Here is an 18,102-nt window from a genome sequence, read left to right as displayed (position 1 = left end):
TGATAGGCCGTCGTTCTCCTGTGACAGGTACAACTGGGCAGCAAGATTTCTTGAATTAGTTGGGCCGTGCATGCTGCCCCTCGGTCGCTAATCACGACGGTCGGGGCACCATGTCGTAGCAGAATGTTTCCAATAAAATCATCGCAAATTCGGCGGCAGTGCCTCCTCGAAGAGCCTTAGTCTCACAGTATCGAGTTAAGTAGTCTGTGGTCACCACATTCCATCGATTGCCCAAGCATGAGAGGGAAGGGTCCCAACAGGTCCGCCGCCCGCAAAGCCAGCTGGTTTAACGGGCGGCGTTTTGCTGCGAACGTACATCTTGACGCTTTAAGCATGTTGGCGCAAGTGACACCGTTGGCGTATGTGCGCCAGCGTGCGGCTAAAGCCAAGATGTCCGGACGACGGTCCATAAAGGCAGGCCTGCACGATTTAATGGAGTAAGGCATTCTGTGCCACAAGCAGGTACGGTGTCTCTGTGGGATCAAAATTTTCTTTATAGAGGACGTCGTTCCGAAGACACAGTAAGGCACCGGCACGTGAAAAAGGTTTCGGTGGCTTAGGAACGCTTCCTTCAAGGTAATCAATAGGAGGACGAAGGTTTGGGTTGTTTCGGTGCTGTTGGGCAGGAGCAGAGGAGGTCACATCACCCAAGAAGCCTGCATTATCGTGGTCACCCGTACAATTATTATTACCCAGAGCACGTGACAGGCTGTCGGCATCGCTTTGTTTGTGACCCCACTAGTATGTTATGGTGACAGTAAATTCCTGAATTCGGCGGCTCCAACAGTCGAATCACCCACATGAATCCTTGAGATTAGCCAGTCTACAAAGGGAATGAGGATCGGTCACCACTTTAAAAGACCACCCGTAGAAACAAGGCGTAAACTTTGTGACCACCAACACGACTACCGGGCATTCTTTCTCTATTGGGGAATAGTTCTGTTCAGCGGGTAAAAGGGTGCGCCTCCCGTACGCGATCCACGCTTCATACCATCTTGCCATTGCACAAGCACCACACCGAGGCCGACATTGCTAGCATCTATGTTCAGCCAGGTGTCCGCAGTTCTCCTCAAAGGGGCGAAGGAAGGGCGAGCTTTTCATCCTGTTCTTGAGGTCTTCAGCTGCTGCGGACTGTTCGGGGCCCCAATTGACTTGCACAACCTCTCTGGTCAAGCTAAGTAATGGGTCTGCTATTTTGGAGAAGTGGCTCACAAAATGTCCGTAATAAGCACAAAGCCACAAGAAGCGGTGTACTGCTCTTTTTACGATGGCATTGAAATAATGTGACGGCGGCTGCATTGTCAGGGTCGAGGCGGACGCCTTCGTAGCTGACCACGTTTCCTAGGAATTTAAGCGCTTCGGAAGTAAACTGACACTTCTCCGTCTTATGGGACAGGTTGGCTCGGCGAATGGCTTCAAAGCCATCACGAAGACGCACTAAGTGTTCTTGGAACGTTTCCGAGAATACCACTACGTCGCCCAAGTACACGAGAAACGACTGCCATTTCAGGCTAGATGAAACTGACTCCATCACCCTTTGGAAAGTAGGCGGAGCAGAGCACAATCCAAATAGTAGTACCTGAAACTAATAATGCCCGTCGGGAGTATTAAAGGCATTTTTTTCAAGTCCCGTTCGTCGACCTTAATTCGCCAATATCTGCAGCGCACATAAAGTGAAGAGAAATACAAGCATTGCGCAGACGATCGAACGAGTCGCCGGTGCGTGGCAAGGAGTGGTCATGTTTTTTTGTGATTTTCTTCTTTTTTGTGTTCTCCACGCCGAAGCGAGGCGCACCGTCTTTCTTCTCGACGAAAACCACTCGCGACGCCCATGGGCTTCTTGGCGGCTGTATGACGTCGCCCTCGAGCAGTTCCTTCACTTTACGACGAATAGCCTCCCGTTCTGTAGCCGTACCTCTGTAAGTGGGTTGGTGGGTTTGTCGCTCCTTAGCGTCTGTGATTATCCGATGTGCAGCGGTAAGAATAGGGAGAATGTGAGCTAGTTGGATCATACTTGAATTAATACTGGTCAGCCTAAATTTAACTGGGTACGCAGACAATGTCAGCGCTTCTGCTTCATTTCTAGTCCTTGTCTGCGTACCCAGTTAAATTTAGGATGACCAGTTATAATCCAAGTAGCGGTAGGAGTCTGCCACAACATAGACGATAGAGTAATGCTGTCACTGAACGAGTCAATAATTTGTAAAAGTTGTTCTCCTTGTGACATAGTCAGGTGGGTATTTACGTCTATTTCGGCAGCTTTCCTAGGTTCAGTTTAGCCCGATAGCGTTGCTGAAGTGGTTAGGTTTTGGCCATTGCTAACCACGTCAAAGTAAGGACGGCCGTCTTGCTCGGTAGATTCTGGTGTTCTCGGCTGAAATTTGTTAGAAGTAACGCTCTTCATTCGTTACGAATGCCAACTGGACCATGAGCAGCGCATACAAATCGGCTTAGTAAAAGAGGCACGTTTTGCGCAGAAAACCCATCCTTGGTAGGAGAGCGACCGCATTCGAGAGTGTCGAACAGGCTCGGGGCGGAATTTGACATTCTCGTCGCAGATACGTAATGCCGACCTGGATTGTTGACTCTTCTCGTCTACCACCTTCGGAGTTGAAAACGTGACCAAAAGCTCCCGTAGGTCAATCTCCGCACCGTACTCCCGAAGAAATTCCATTCCGAGAATTAATTGCTTGGCGAAATCCTGCACTACAAGCTCCCATAGTGCTGCACCTTCTCGGCGTTGAAAGGGGACATGCAAACAGCCAGGCTCGCTTGATGTCTGTATTGCATAGTGCGCCGTTACAATGCATATTCCAATGCAGGCGATTCTCTGACAAAATTGGCTACTGTCGTTAGAGGGCTCCGCGTTGTCCATCGAGAAGCTGTTCTTTTGCTCCCCTAATGATATCGCGGCCCTTGTTTTCTTCATTCATACCGGGGTCCGCAAGACTTAAAACATGCGACATGTCTTCAACGAGCATAGTGCCGTTCTCGTTAGGTTTTCGTGCCCTGGAGTGGAAAGTAGTTCGGCTTTATAGTTGCTCTCGCTGCTACCATAGGAGCCGAGCAGTTCCCGTTGAAACACCTGCTATCTCATCAGCGAACACTCGTGATTCTCATACCAGGTTCTGGCTGAGTGCTCTTGCGAGACATATACGTGCCTCAGCATATGTACGTCATTGGACTCTTTGGAAATACCCACGAATTCAAAGTGGTCTAACCAGTCCTCCGAATCCTCAAAAGGCCTTCCTTGAAAAGACTGTGGGGTGCGCTGAGTGTGGAGGACAAGTGGCGGGGGAGTTCCTGGGAACTCTCTCCTTCGGCAGGCGGTCTTGGTTGTGATCACACGACGTGATATTACGAGCAGGCCAAAGTCAGGCTGCTGGCTTTGAAGGCGGCGGCTTCGTTTGTGCACAGCGATCACCTCCTGATGACTAGTGCACCTGTCGATAGGTTGACCTGACTGGAAGTGCATAGGGTGTTGGACAAAGCCGCACACAGTTAGCAGAGTACGGCGGAATCCACAATGGTATAACAAACGCCCATGTGTACGAGATTTCTGTGCACGTTAAATATCCCCAGGTGGTCGAAATTAACCTGGAGCCCTCCGCAACCGCGCGGCTAATCGGCTGCGCTTCGTCGGCGTGTTAAACTCTACAATCAATAAATCACAATGGCCGAACGCCAACGACTATCATCTACCTCTTCATCTTTTAGCTCAGTTTGGAATCTGTGGCACATACCCTGCCGGCGATTGACCAACATACAGCGGATATATGTTGATGACCTGGCTGTTCTGTGCAAGGACAAGAAAATTATAAGCAAAACGATAATGACAACCAAGTACTTTTGCCTTGTAACGAATGGTTCTGTTAAATTAGACAAATTCACGGGTTTCTTTCATGAGGAATTGGAGTTGTCGTCTTGCGTATTTGTGAACGTGATGTGGTCGCGCATGCCGGTGCATGATTTGGGGCTACCTTTGCACCATTAGGAACAAAACGAAGAGTAACGAGCTAAGGTAGACTGAAAATGTCGAGTGAAAAGATGACAAAGCATGGGAGGTCACGCGTCGTCATATTTTCACGCGAGGCAGTCTGCAATCTTTCACTTTACAGAAGCTCTTTTACTGTAGTGTTGCAGTTTCGGTTTATGTTGTCTTTATACGCCGCCAGTGGCGCCAGTATGGCTTCTGTATATATATGCATGCCACTAAATGAAACTTCAGTTTTATTTGTGATCGGCTACTACAGCGGTGGCTTCGTCATTCATATGCGGCTACTGCCCTCATACAACACAGGCGACGAGGATGCTTTTTTATCGGGGGGCCGAACCACGCCTTCACCTTTTCAACGCCATGAGCTGCATCGTGCTCGCTCCGCCGCCTCCGTTCCTGCCTCAATCCGGCTGTCCTCTTGTTCCATGGCCGCTGTAAGGTCCACTTATGAGATCAGCAGCCAGCCGCCCAGGCTGCGCGTGAGAACACGCCACTCCGTCTGGGGGCTCAGCACTGTGGACTCTACGCTGCAGCCGTCGCCAATTCGTCACGGCGCGCACGGGAGACGGATCGTCTGGCCCACCGGATACTACGTGGATAATCCCCCATTGAGAACGCAGACGGCGCCGCCGGGTTCCGAGAATCTTCGACGTGACGCGCGGAGGGAGTGGAATCACCGGCATCGAAGCGTGCGCCACGCGAGACACCATTGTTAACGCGCCCCGGTCGGCACTGTGCACTGTCGCCGCCTTTCACTCTCACCCCGCGGGGTCGCGCACACTTCCTCGTCCGCGAGCATGCCATTAACGCAAAGATGGCGGCGCCTCATTGAATATTCCGTAGCGCGCTGAGTGACAGCTGTCTAAGTGAATTTGGGCACTCCCTTACGCGTGTACGAACACTACAGGGGCGTTCGCGAGAGAGTGTGATCTCAAGGTGTTATAAGGCCGAACTTGGCCGTTAGAAACCGTTCTTGTCTGAGCGCCGAGCTGGGCAGTTCCCGGCGGGACAACGAGTCTCGACCGTTGAAGGTAGGTTGGGATTTGTAAACCCCCTAGGCTAGAGGTTAAGATCGCGTCGGAAGTCTAGGGTACAGCGCCGTACCGGGCAACTAGACGGATCTTGCGGCGAGGCAGAGTCTCGGCCGTCTTTTCTCGAGCGGTTTGTGTACGCTCCGAGAATAGGAGAGCTCGGCGAAGTTGAGGAGCTCGAGTGATTTGTGCGCACTCGCAGCTAGCGTCTAGCTGAAGGTTGAAGGTTGAAGGAACTAAAACTAGACCGGACGGCACTGCACTCACAACTGGTTTATTTTGAGAAAAAAAACACTAGTAATATATGTTTTCCTAGAAAACCAGCAAAACACCATCAGTCTGCAACGTGACTGCAAATTATTGCAATAAATAAACGAACGTAAACAATATTGATCGTCGGTCTGCACAAGTGACCGGTGACCGCGTCGAGCCGCGCCGGCATTCACGCCGATGTAGAAGTTCCTAACGCCCCTTTAACATTCCTTCTTGACTCAGTGTCTTCAGTTTTCATTCTCGCGGGTGATCTCCTTGATAGGTATTTTGCAAACAGGTGCTGCTGTCCCTGCCACGTGTACAGCTGCCAGATTACGCAAAATACCCCATCCCTATGCGAGGATTCTTTCTTTCGAAAGTGGTATACAAGTAACGCGAGGCGTCCATTCTGCTCTATGTTGTCTCGCAAGGCACAGCGCTCGTAGGTATTGACGCCCACCTTAAGGCCCTTGATTTTCAGATTGATGGCCCGACCCTTCGCCGCTTTGATACTACCGCATCAACTACTAGTGCTACCAACGTAAGTAGGTGCTCCAGAAAATGAACCAGTTTCACCAACATGCCTTCCAGCAGAGTTGCCGAATGAATTTGCGGGTCTTTCCGACTCCCGTCTCGGCCTAGCCAAGGGTTTGAGCATCGTGTCAAAGTCCGGCTCTCAGTTCCGTCCATTGTAGCATAAATTCGGTGCGTTCCACAATCGCCCATTGCGAAGCGCAGTCGTTGATTGACCATGCTGGCGACAACATTCCATGCGTAGCTAAACTCGAGGTCACCCTTATGCGATGTTCCGGGTTTCTTGACTGTTAATAATCACCCCCAAACTCTGTTGCCTTTTTCGCGGTCTTGCGAAGGTCGTTGTAGTTGTTGATGTAATATTGGCTGCTATTTAGAGGTTAGAGCAGACGATGAATTCGGGAAGCAGAAATCACTGAAGAAAATTGGTGACGTGTGACCCACAACGTCACGGTGTGTTTTCTGTAGCTGCTCGTGTAGGAGAACCGATGCTGCAACCCCCGTATTGACATGTGAAATCCAGCGATTTATACCCAAATATTCTGCTACGTCTTCGCGAAGCGGATACTGCTCTAACATTGCAAAATCCACGAAATCTTTAAATACACGGGCAAACTGCTCTACAAGTCCTTTGCCTTGAGGGTAGTAAACGGAAGAGTGAGCAAGGCGCCTGGCGCAATTTTTCAGGAACATGGTGAACTCCGCAGATGAGAACTGGGGCCACTTTGCTGCACGCTATCACGTCCGGGTAACTCTCACGTGAGAATATAGAAAGCAAAAAAAGTTTATGGCGGTACGTGATTGCACGTCGCTGCAGAATTGAACTTCTGGCAATTTTGAAAACTAGGCGATCAGCGTAATGGCGTAGCTGCAGTCGTATGGTGTTCTCTGCATAGGGCCGACGATGTCAACAGGAAGCTTCTACCACTGGCGTTCTGGCAAGACTACTGGCTGCAACGTACCAGCAGCCTCCGCAATTTGACATTTGCTGCAGTGCTTGATGGAAAGTTCTACCTCACCGTCCTTGCCCTGCCACCAGAAACGTTCTCGTAGTCGAGCTTTTGTTTCATTTCTAACAGGGTGACCTTGGTGGGCAGCAGCGATTACTTGTGGTGAGGGATACTAAAGAACGACGATTCGTTTGCAGCGCAGGAGCACGCTGTCCAGAACCTACAATTCTTCGTTCTACAAAAAGAAAAGCTAGACGTTCACTCTATAGCGTCATGTGTGCATGCCAAGATGAGGCGACGTACGTCATGACTTGCTCGAGCACGCAATCTTCACGACTGGCCAATTGAAACTGCTCCGTCCTGCGGCAAGGTAACTCAACAAACAACATAACCTCATGGAATGGAGCATCATTTTGCTGAGGAGACGGAACTGGAAGGTGAGAAAGGGCATCTAACACCTTGTTTTTATGCCGTTTCCAATACTCTACTGTATAGTTGTAGCGAATCAGCGTTCCGACCAGCGTCCGGTGTGAAGGGGGCGGTGGCCAGTGCCTTCCAAAGAGAGCAGCGAGACCAAAGCTTGGTCTTCCGTACGCAGCATGAAATGCGGTCCCCACAAGTACTAAATCCAATGCTCACATGTACAAACGCACGCAAGCGCTTCAGGCTCTCCCAATTCGTATTCCCTCTCGGAAGGTAAAATTATTCATTGTTCCTGAGTTCATGTTCGGAGAGTGCATTGTGTGTTCGCATTTTCATTTTGTTTTATGCGTGGGGGTGCTCTGATCGAACTAGTTTTTTGTTCTGTGAGGGACAGTGGTGTCGACCTGTGCCGCATTGATATCGGACAGCTTTTATTTCGCTTTTTTTTACAAGATGCGAAATAACATTTTCTAAAGACTCTCGTGCACATACACTAGCCAGAACATTGCCTACATTTCTTGTTCCCCTTGCTAGGGAAAGGTGTCTTGCAGTGAAAGGATATTTGCATGCAGCATTCTACTTGCTTAGGTTTCTTACTTGGTGGTTTTCCCTCGAGTCCCTAACAGCCGTATCGAGGAATAACTTTGCCAAGAATTCGAAGGAAGTGCTTTCCCGTGTATACCCTATGTAGAAAATTGTGCTGCTCTGTTCCTTGTAATATATATTTTTTACCCCGTTTAGAATAATGGCTGTCCCAGCGCCCGTGAAAACCCTTTTCTTTCAAGAATAGACGACCGATTTTTATGCAGTACATGCTTTCATACATACATACAACCGAAACTTGGAGCGGCTGACCCCGTACAACCGCGGTGCGGCAAAGTGCGCCTCCCATTGGTACGGAAGTAACCACACTCCGCGCTGTGTCTTTCACAGGCCTCTCGCTACTTGTGACGTCGCCGCGCTTTTTAAGGTGCCACCCTTAGGTGTCCGTTGCTAAGCTGAGTCGAATCACTACCGTCATTGTAAACGAGCGAATGATGCCAAGACGGAAGCGTAAAAGAAAGCAAAGAAGGACCCTTTCGCCAAATTGTGGTGGGAGGCCGGTTCGCCGGGCCGTCTTATCAAGACGCTACTCCCAAAGTGTAAGGGAGGGGGGGGACAGTTTGCTAAGTCCGAAAGAGGGGCTCGTCTGCGCTATGAAAGGCAGCAGCGTTAGGTGTAGTGTGGGCATGACGATGATGTGCGTTCGCTTGCTAAGTCGTAGTTCGCGGTCCCTTCCTGAGGCGCACTTAGGGCCGCAGACGAAGAAGCTCACCATAGCTGTCGCTGAAAGGATCCACGGGTGAGTGCTTCCTAAGCGCACCGCAGCATCCACGTGTAAGTGCTGAATTGCGATTGAGGCAACTGATCACATGTTCTAAACAAGCTGCCCGAGCGGAGGCTGGTCACCCCAAGCACCACAACCCAGAGTTAAGGTTAACAATGCGAGAGACAACGGGTGTTTCTGCATCAGCCGCTACAAAAAAAAAACATTTTTGTACCCACACATATATGTCTGTCAGAAATTCTTTGCGCTGACATATTTCACACAGTCAAAACCGCTAAATAGCGGCCCCCAATTTTCGCATTGGGGAGTATCGTAATCGCAAGCCCGTTGTTATTTACACGATCAGCCTAGTACCAAGCTACGAATGCTTTAAAATGTGTGGCGTCCAGAAGAAATTCTGTTAGTATTCTGATTTTTAGCGGGTCACAGAGCATGCCGCCTTTTAAGCAGATCAGGGAGCAAAAGTGGTTCGAGACATTTGAATTTTAATCGGCTGGTTGGCGGATTATTTGGTTAATCCGCAGAATAAATGACGGAAATACAATGTCCCTGGACCAACGTAACCAAACAGAAGCCAAGCTGAACGAATAAGGTGAGAGGGTTATTGCTGTTGTTAACTTTATTAGAAAGGAAAGCCAAAGAGGAGGAAAGGAATGGGGAGGCCGGAGCATAGTCCTTATGACGTCGTCTTCAAGGGATGTTTTCAGAAGTCGTGGTGGCCTTTTATCTTTGCTTGCACATCCTTATTAGCGATCATCATCCAGCGTTCAGTTGGAAACAGATTTCCGCTCCACGCCTAGTGGAGGATATTATAGCTATATTGGCGATTAGACAAATCAATGGCGGTACCGGGTTGATAAAAAAGGGTGGTGTAAAAATGTTAAGAACAAGAAAAGCAACATTATTGTGTTCAGCATCCGGATCACACTCGATCTGGATGGTAAATTTTCAATTTGTTCAATTCAATTTTCTTTTTTTCAATTTCTTCATTTTTTCGTCATTTTGTAGGGCCACCCTTCCTCCTTTTGCAGAGAACAGACGCCAACCTCAGAAATACTAACACATGTAGCCCAATTTAGACTCAAAAGTACTATGAGCAGACACAATAATACCTCGTTAACTCGAATTCGCATATCCCAAAAAATCGGCTAAGTCAAAATTTTCGGGGGCACCGAACCATTTCCTATGCGTCCCATGCATTTGTTTCCCTTTTTTTCGAAGTATGTTTGCGCTAAACTGCCATTACCTGAAAATTGTGACCGAGTACAACAAAAATTTTGCCGCCGCGGACCGTTTCACAAATTCGCGCGATGCTTTTTCGCCCAGGTCCCTCGATTTGTTCCTCGTTTAGCCTCGCCTACCACAAAGCCGCTGCTAATCCCCTCTTTGAACTCTGCCAAGGAGCGATATAGCTTACCAATGACGGGGCCACCGAAAGCGACGTGACATTTCTGTACTGCGCGCTATGCGAGCAGGATGTGTCCGCGACAGGAGAACATACGAATGCCCAAATCGTTGAAGTGGCCTCAAAAGGAGAAGACGGCGAAGACGGGGGCGAAGACGATGAACCTCTTCGAGAGGTGGCTACATGTGCTGAACCGGAGGAATTTGGTGCGCTTGCTGCGAAATGAGGTATAGTGCCGCGTCACGGACGATCGGTTCATCCAATGCGTGAAGCAGCCAGAGGATTCCTAACTAGGCCCGAGTGCGACCGCAAAGCAGACCACCAGCATTACGCAGTTCTTTCCTGCTAAGGAAAATTCCACGGCCACAAAACCCAACCGGTGAACGTCTCTGGTATTTTGTTTCTCTTTCAAACCGTTTTGAAAAGCTAGATTGGAAGCTGATGTTTGAAGAGCTGGAAAGTAGTAGCGTCTATTCTCCAAAGAACTCAATATTCATTACAATTCGGACAACTTTGCTTATCTCAAAAATCCGCTTATCTAGAAACAGTTTCATTTTTTACTTCTTCGAGTTAACGAGGTATTGCTGTATTCTCCTCCTAAAAATTGTACTCGGACTAAAGTATTTTTGTAAATAATCTAAAGGGAGGAAGGACACTTACTTTTCTTCTATTGCTATCAACTACTATACATAGGCCCTGATCATCATCGTTTTGACCCGATTTTCAAGGTTTTCCGGAAATCCGAGAACCCGGAAATCCTGAAATCCCAGCTGGGCCGAGAGGTCGAGCTCGGACCTCTCGACCCAGCGCGTGCTGCTAGAGTGAGTGAGTGAAAAAGACTTTATTAAATGCCGGCAACAGACGTAGTGTTGCCACTACGCCCGGTCGGAGCCACTCGTCGGTCCTTTGGCCACTCTACTAGACGGGCACCGTCGCTACTTACTGCAGTGGTGGTCGCCCCCTTCCCCGGAGAGAGGATGGCGCCCCGCAGCTTTCACTCCGGTGCTGCCGTTCGAGCGCCGACAGGATCTGCTGGACAGCTGAAAGTTGGTCCTCCTTGCTGTAACTTCGCGTGACCTCTTGATACCACGGCGGGAGGTCGGTCCTGGTTGAAGCCTCTACTGGTCTAACCTCACAGTCCCACAATAAATGGGCAGCAGTCGCTCTGGCGTTGTTGCACAACACACACGTGTCGTCTGGGTACAGTTCTGGTGATATGTGCCGCATTATGACCGGGGTCAGTAATGAATTCGTCTGCAGTTGCCTGAATATTGATGCTTGCTCCCTAGTTAGCTCGGGGTGTGGCGGTGCCATCACCCTTCTATTGTTTCTGTAACACTTTGTTACACCTTGAAAGGTGTCGAACCTATCTTTGGTCTCCATCCACCACTCTGCAGACGAATCCATTACTGTCGCGCGGCCTGCTAATTCTCGCGCTACAGTATTAGCCGTGTCGTTGTGGTTGGCCATTGTCTGTGACACATCGTTCCCTGCATGGGCGGGGAACCACTTCACTGTTATCCTCCGTTTGTTAAGGTCCACCGCGGTGAGCACCCGCACTGCTCCACTGCACATTCGGCCTTTGGCAAAGTTACGCACTGCACCCATTGAATCACACAGCACTGTTGTTGTTTCCGGGTCGGCGATGGCCATGGCGATGGCCAGCTCCTCGGCATTCTGTGCTTCACGTGTTGCGATGCTGGCTGCTGTTATTGTTTCCCCTGTCTTTGCATCAATGACCACAGCCGTGAAGCATCTACGGTCACTGTACTCGGCTGCGTCCACAAATCTGATACCGGGCACGTTAGAATGTTGTTCAAGCATGACTTTTGCCCTAGCCACTCTTCTTTCCCTGTTGTGAGTAGGGTCCATGTTGCGGGGGATAGGATAGACCCTGGTTACATTCCTGATGTCAGCCGGAATATCTTCTTGCTTGTTGAGGTGCCGAGTGTTTGACACCGTTTGCAGTCCTAGTTTGGCAAGGATGGATCTGCCAGTCTTGGATCCCTTGAGGCGCTCGAGTTGTGCTACTCTCTGGGCTTCACTGATTTCTTCTAGCGTGTTGTGAATACCGAGCTCTAGGAGCTTCTCCGTGTTTGCCAGATCGAGGGCACCGATAGCTGCTTTGTACGCCTTTCGTATGGCAGCGTTCAGACGGTTACGTTCATGTAGTAGCCATTCGTGGAAAGCCGTGGCGTAAGCAATGTGGCTGATTGCGAAGGATTGGATCAGCCGTAGCAAGCTGTCCTCTTGCATACCAGATCTTCTATTTGCCACTCGCTTAATGAGCTGCGTAGCTGCCGCGACTTTACCAATGAGACGGGTGACAGTCTCCTTGTTTCTACGGTTCCTCTCAATCAGGAAGCCCAGCACTCTGATCTTTGTGACCTCAGGGATCGTTTGTCCGTTCTTTTTTCGTAGCTTGATGTTGCTGTCTTGCTTGAGCCGTGTTGTCGGGGGAATAATCAGTAGTTCTGATTTACTCGGGGAGCAGACCAGGCCCGTGCCTTGCAGTTGATTTTCTATGGATTCTACAGCTTGTTGCAGCGAAGATTCGATGTGTCCATCGCATCCACCTGGCACCCATAGTGTAATATCATCCGCGTATATCGTATGTCTCACTTCTGGTACTGTTTCCCGTCGCCAATCATTACAAGGTTGAAGAGTAACGGTGAAGTCACCGACCCTTGGGGAGTTCCTACACTTCCTAGCTTCCTTTCTTCGAGGGTGTGGTCACCTGCTTGTATCTGTGCGGCGCGCTCCGAGAGGAAGTCGCGTACGTAGTTGTACGTCCGTGTTCCCATCCGCAGGGCGCATATCTGGGAAAGGATTGCAGAGTGCTTCACTTTGTCGAAGGCACTCTGCAAATCCAGTAAAAGTATGGCCGGGTTGTCCTTGGTCTTGTTGTCAATGATTTCCGCCTTGATTTGTATCATAGCGTCTTAAATGCTCAATTTGCTTCTGAAACCGAGCATAGAGTCCGGATATAGAGAGGGCATGAGCAGCGAGCAAGTACCAGTGCATCCCGGACTAGCGGATGCCCCCTCCGGTGCTCTCACTAACCTGAACCATTAGGCAGGAAAATAAATAGGTTTATTCTCTCCCTCTCTCGCAGCTGAATACTCAATAATGCGTATCACGTACAATAGCATTGATGAAATCAACACAAAAAAAAACTAACCCTGTATGTGCATTGTTCTACCCTTTGATCTTAACGCAGTCACTGGCGACAGGCATGGTTCCACTGATACGATAAGCGGGAAATTCACAGCAGTCTATAAATCATGTAGCAGACATTCACCATTGCGCTATAAACCAATTTGCCTGCCCAGCGTATGTAGGGAATTATAGTAAAATGTCATATACTCCATATCATGCATTTCCTAGATTCAAAACGTCTTTGATCAGTCACAGCGTGGTTTCAGAAGGCACTTTTCTTTTGAGACAGAGCTGGATACTTTTGTCTTTGACCTACCCTCCAATCGTGATAGTAATATTGAGACTGATGCCACAACATGGGACTTTTCTGAAGGTTTTGTGAAGGTACATCCAAGGTGCATAACAGCCGACAATGTACACAACCGCAAGGTACATAACCGACAAGGTACAAAACCGCCGACAACTTAAGCTTTCAAGTTGAACTTACACCCTACTGTACAAAAATGAAGTCCGGTCTTCATAACCAGCCTTTCACAATTCGTTTATGTGTTTGATCAAGGTTGTAGTCGCCTCCAAGTAGCTTCGGGTTTGCTACCAGGCTCGTATTTGCATTCATTTGTTTTTTGATATACAGTTGAACAAAGGTACGTCGACGGGTTTTTTAAATTAGGCGCTTACATATACGCGAACACAACCTCTACAGTGAGGTTATGCACCGAGGAGGCCACAGAATGAGGGGGTATATATTGATATCGCTGGCCTAATTAACAAAAATTTATAATTAATTTGTAGTTGCTGAAGTAAGCAGCCATGTTCGTGTTAAAAACTTGGACGGATTTGCGTTTGCACACTGTTGCATTTAGCAGAACTTTTCTACCGCATTCCTTCTAAGAGATACCGAACTGAAAAGTTTAATTGCCGTTCGCATGATTACGTGTACAAAACAGTGAAGACCGGTGCAAAGATCCTGCCTGTTGTGACGAGACTGCTGTGTACGGTGTTTAGTTTGACAACGGGGTGGAGGCATTGAAAAAAGTAATAACTGGTACCCTTTCATTATTGGCTGGCGTAATCATGATCAGGAGTACAAGGAACTGCTATCAAAACAGAACAAAACGCAGGAGTTTTGCGCTGGTCGTCTGTGTCTGGCATGCATAATCATGATAACGGCAATTAAAATTCGCAGTTTGCTATCGCTCAGTACAAATACGCTAGGAAATTTCGGTCAAATGAAATTGTGTGGAAACACAATTGCGTTTATGTTCTTAATACAAACGTGCCTACTTACTGCAGCCACTGAAAAGTTTATTATGGTTTAGTTAATTAATCCACAGACATCAACAATTGCTACCTAATTCTGTGTCCCTCTGAGGGTGAAAAACTTCATTGCAGCCGTGGTCTCTGGGTAAATCTAAGAACCTAACTAAAAAAAAAGCCTGTAGACTTAACTTTCATCCATCTGTAGAATCTGTACATTCATGGCTTGCCAAGGCGTGTTTCCTTATTTCCGCAATTTTTCGGGCCATTGGGGTATCCCCACTTGATTATTTACGAGCACACTCAATTGGCCCTTTAAACCGATCTTCACGTTCGAGAAGGATGTTATATGTGGCTAATGATAATATACCCAATAAATGCAAAACCATTTGTTTTTTATGACGGAATCAACCTTTTCCTTTCGGGTACACTAACTCTAATGCCATCGTTTAGCATGCGCAATCCTACAATTACCTCGGTTGGAAATTTGCCTAAAGATCTGTCCTCGATACTTTCTATCAACAACATCATGTTGCCCGCAAACAAAGCACTCGGTTTTTTAAAACGTCTCCTTCACCTTGGTCCGGTGCGTTTTTAAACGACTCCCTATCAATCCGTTGTTCGATACAAACTTGAATAGTCCTTTCCCATTCAGAACCCACGCGAGACATTCTCTAGGGACCCATTCGAGTAAGTTCAAGACGCCATTTCAATATTAATTCCTTGTTCATTTTCAGATGACGTCAGCGAATTATCATTGAAATAAAATCCGGTCTTAGCATTCTTTTGCGTCACCGCTTTGACAGCCTCTGCCTGTCTCACACATTTAAGACTGGTTTGCTCCATCACCCGCCTCACACTGTTTCTCCTGCATGCACATTTTATCGCATGTCCTAACTATTTACTCGTCGTTTGCCCTTTTGTTATTACTCCTAGTTTTGCAGCTGTTTTCTTTTCTCGGACTGCTCGTGACTAGAAAGGTCTTCAGGACAGCGGGAGAACTGGATGCTTACCTTTCACATTGTTGACTGGTTCGCACCTGAAATATGTTAAACCCTCCCCCTATGTATTACTTCCAACCGGGAACCTTCAAGGAAATAAAACAAAACTGAACAGATCTTAAGAGCAGACAGCAGCCTTGGTGACCAGCTACCGGCGGAATGATGCCGGGCGCTGATCTAAGAGTTTACAAAAACTCTAGTGTAGTTCATGTCGCCGAAACTGGGATATCCTCATTCGCACAGCAGCTGAATTCGTGACGCCATTCCCAGTATTGGCCACCTTCAGGTTATTGGTTTAGAGATACTTTCATCGGAGCCCATTTTCTCCGACTTGCACGAAAGAAAGTAGGAAACTTCTTTCACCTTGCTTGCCGCATCTTAGAAGCTTGGTGGGGCCTTCCGGATGATTGCCCCTCTCTTAGCGCGCTCCGTACAACTGACAAGGCGCGTATACAAGGTGCAGTTCCCGCACATGACGCAAGCGGACTCGCCTCTGCTTCAGACAAACAACACGCTGTCCTGCGCAAAATTACTGGTCTGCCTCTCCTAAGTCCAATATCACCGGTACATGTGGAAGCGAGCGGAACCGCAGCCAAACGCGTGAGATGTGGCAGCGCCGTTCCCCACGCGGTCTAAAACGTGGAATAGTTACAGAGGAAGCAGCTCTCGCCGCTATATAGGGAAGCCGCTTGAAACGATGCCAGCTTTACATGCTGCTAGGCAGCCCTGGCTGCACGAGTAGGAGAGAGGAAATAAGCTTCGGGCAAGCCTACACGCTGGTCGTAATAAACCCCCCATGCAGTCCTCTACCTCCCTGGCGAAGTGCATGAGCCGCTACCGCGAGTTATCAAGGCTTCCGGGGCCTCCGGATCACACCACTACTTTGTGACCATGGTCTTTACCTGTTCCTTTCCCCTGCCTCAAACCGGCGATGTTCTTAGGAGACCCTCTATCCTGTACCTACACTCTTAGCAGAACTTACAGCCATTTGAGATGTTCTCTTGGTACTTGCATCCCAGTAACCCGTTTGGTGAATCTTGCGATTTACATTGATTGAACGACAGGAACCCGTCATTTAGGACGTGTAGCGCGTTGTACCAGGCTGGCTGTATGTATTATGGACACTTACTCATGTCCTGTCTATGTTGTGTGGATTCACAGGGGCATGGTTCCTGCCTACACAGCAGCGGATCTCACCTGCCCCCGTAGAAACCTCGCGCGACCACTACCACTTCTTCGAGTCTCCACCGCACAGGAAAAAAATTAAAGCCCTTACACTCAACGTGAACGCTGTCGTAGGTAGAGAGCTGTTATTGGCCCTAATGGGCGATGGCGCCGTAATCTACTCACGGCTACCACCCATCCCGCTCTTCGGCTCCATGTCTCACTGCCCTTTTTTGCATTGAACGGAGGATTGTCCGATGCAATTAAAATTTCCTGCATTCACAGTGCTCAGGCACCCCCTGCCTTGAACGGCGCAAGCAGAAGTTCTGTTCTTTTTCCGCTTGCTCTCACAAACCGGCGCATTACTGCACGTTTGAAGCGGGTTGGTTTTCGCTGTCGCCATCGATAAAACTAACGTAACGTTCATTCTTAACTAAATGAACGCGGGGCTACTGTTTATACACCAAGAATTTGCCTCGAATGTACCTGCAATTCTTTTTGGGCTAAACAACGGAGAGATGCTTGACAAGCACCAGCAGTTCACAAGTTTCGAACATTTATTACTGTATAAATCGCATGTGTTTTGAAGCCATTGTTTGGGTCAGCTTCGCCTTGATGATGTGAGCTCTACTTGGACCCTTTATCTCGCTACTCCTCCTGATACCCGCGGCCGCTAGATAATATAACAGCAAATGACCTACGACCACAAGGCGATCCCCTAAATTGCGGTGCAGTTAAAAGGAAAATTTCCACCCGTCCATTGGTGCTCTGCTTCTACCTCGTAGAACTGGCCCCCCCATTGAACTCGCTCGGTAGGAGGAGGTCCCATGGCATTTAGCTTCGAGATGTGATTGCAGTTATGCCAGCAGTAATCCACCCTTGGACTGGACGCTATCATGCACTGTTTGGAGGCACCTGTCCCTTCTGTACGCTTCCTGCGTCATAAATTAACCCTAAGCACTTTTTGTGAACCCACCAAGTTCTAAGAAACGTACGCATGCAACACCTTTAAGGCAAACGTTCCATCCTGGTGCACCACCAGATCTTAAGAGCGGAATATGCGGCCTCATCACAGTCTCTTTATGCATTTCTTGGCGAAACGTGTGCAAACCAGGACCTTTGAGGCATCTGTCGTAAGCGAAATGGGATTCATTCGCAATAAGAAAGAGTTCTGGTGATGACGAAGGCATACCTAAAGCGAACGTTACGACTGGTTATGAGCCGCTCAATGTCATTCTCTGCTTTGAAATTTCAAGCGCAGTCCCAATGCTTCCAGTTGTTCTCCGCAATTAATATTGGTGAGACTGTTTGCCCCTGTTGCTTCTCGTGGATTTTAATTTAGTAGCACCAGACAGCTCGTTTCCCACGCATTGTATGTAAACACTGCGTCATTTGGATTATTATTTATTACAAATATTTTTCACCAGTGCGTGGTTACTCTTAGCAAAAGGCGATTCCCAATCCGTAATAAAAATAGCCACTGTTTAAGAACATTTTCTACACAAGTTACACTTTCTCGCTAAGAAAAATCTGCCGTAATGCACAAATAACAGCAAGTGTGAGCAACAGGAACCTATGTGGTACTTAGCGGATGTTCACTTT

This window comes from Haemaphysalis longicornis, unplaced genomic scaffold, assembly GCF_048455015.1.
Source record: "Haemaphysalis longicornis isolate Haplotype H1 unplaced genomic scaffold, Haemaphysalis longicornis Haplotype H1 scaffold_2, whole genome shotgun sequence".
NCBI classification, from domain to species: Eukaryota; Metazoa; Arthropoda; class Arachnida; order Ixodida; family Ixodidae; genus Haemaphysalis; species Haemaphysalis longicornis.
Note: the sequence above shows the minus strand (reverse complement) of the source record.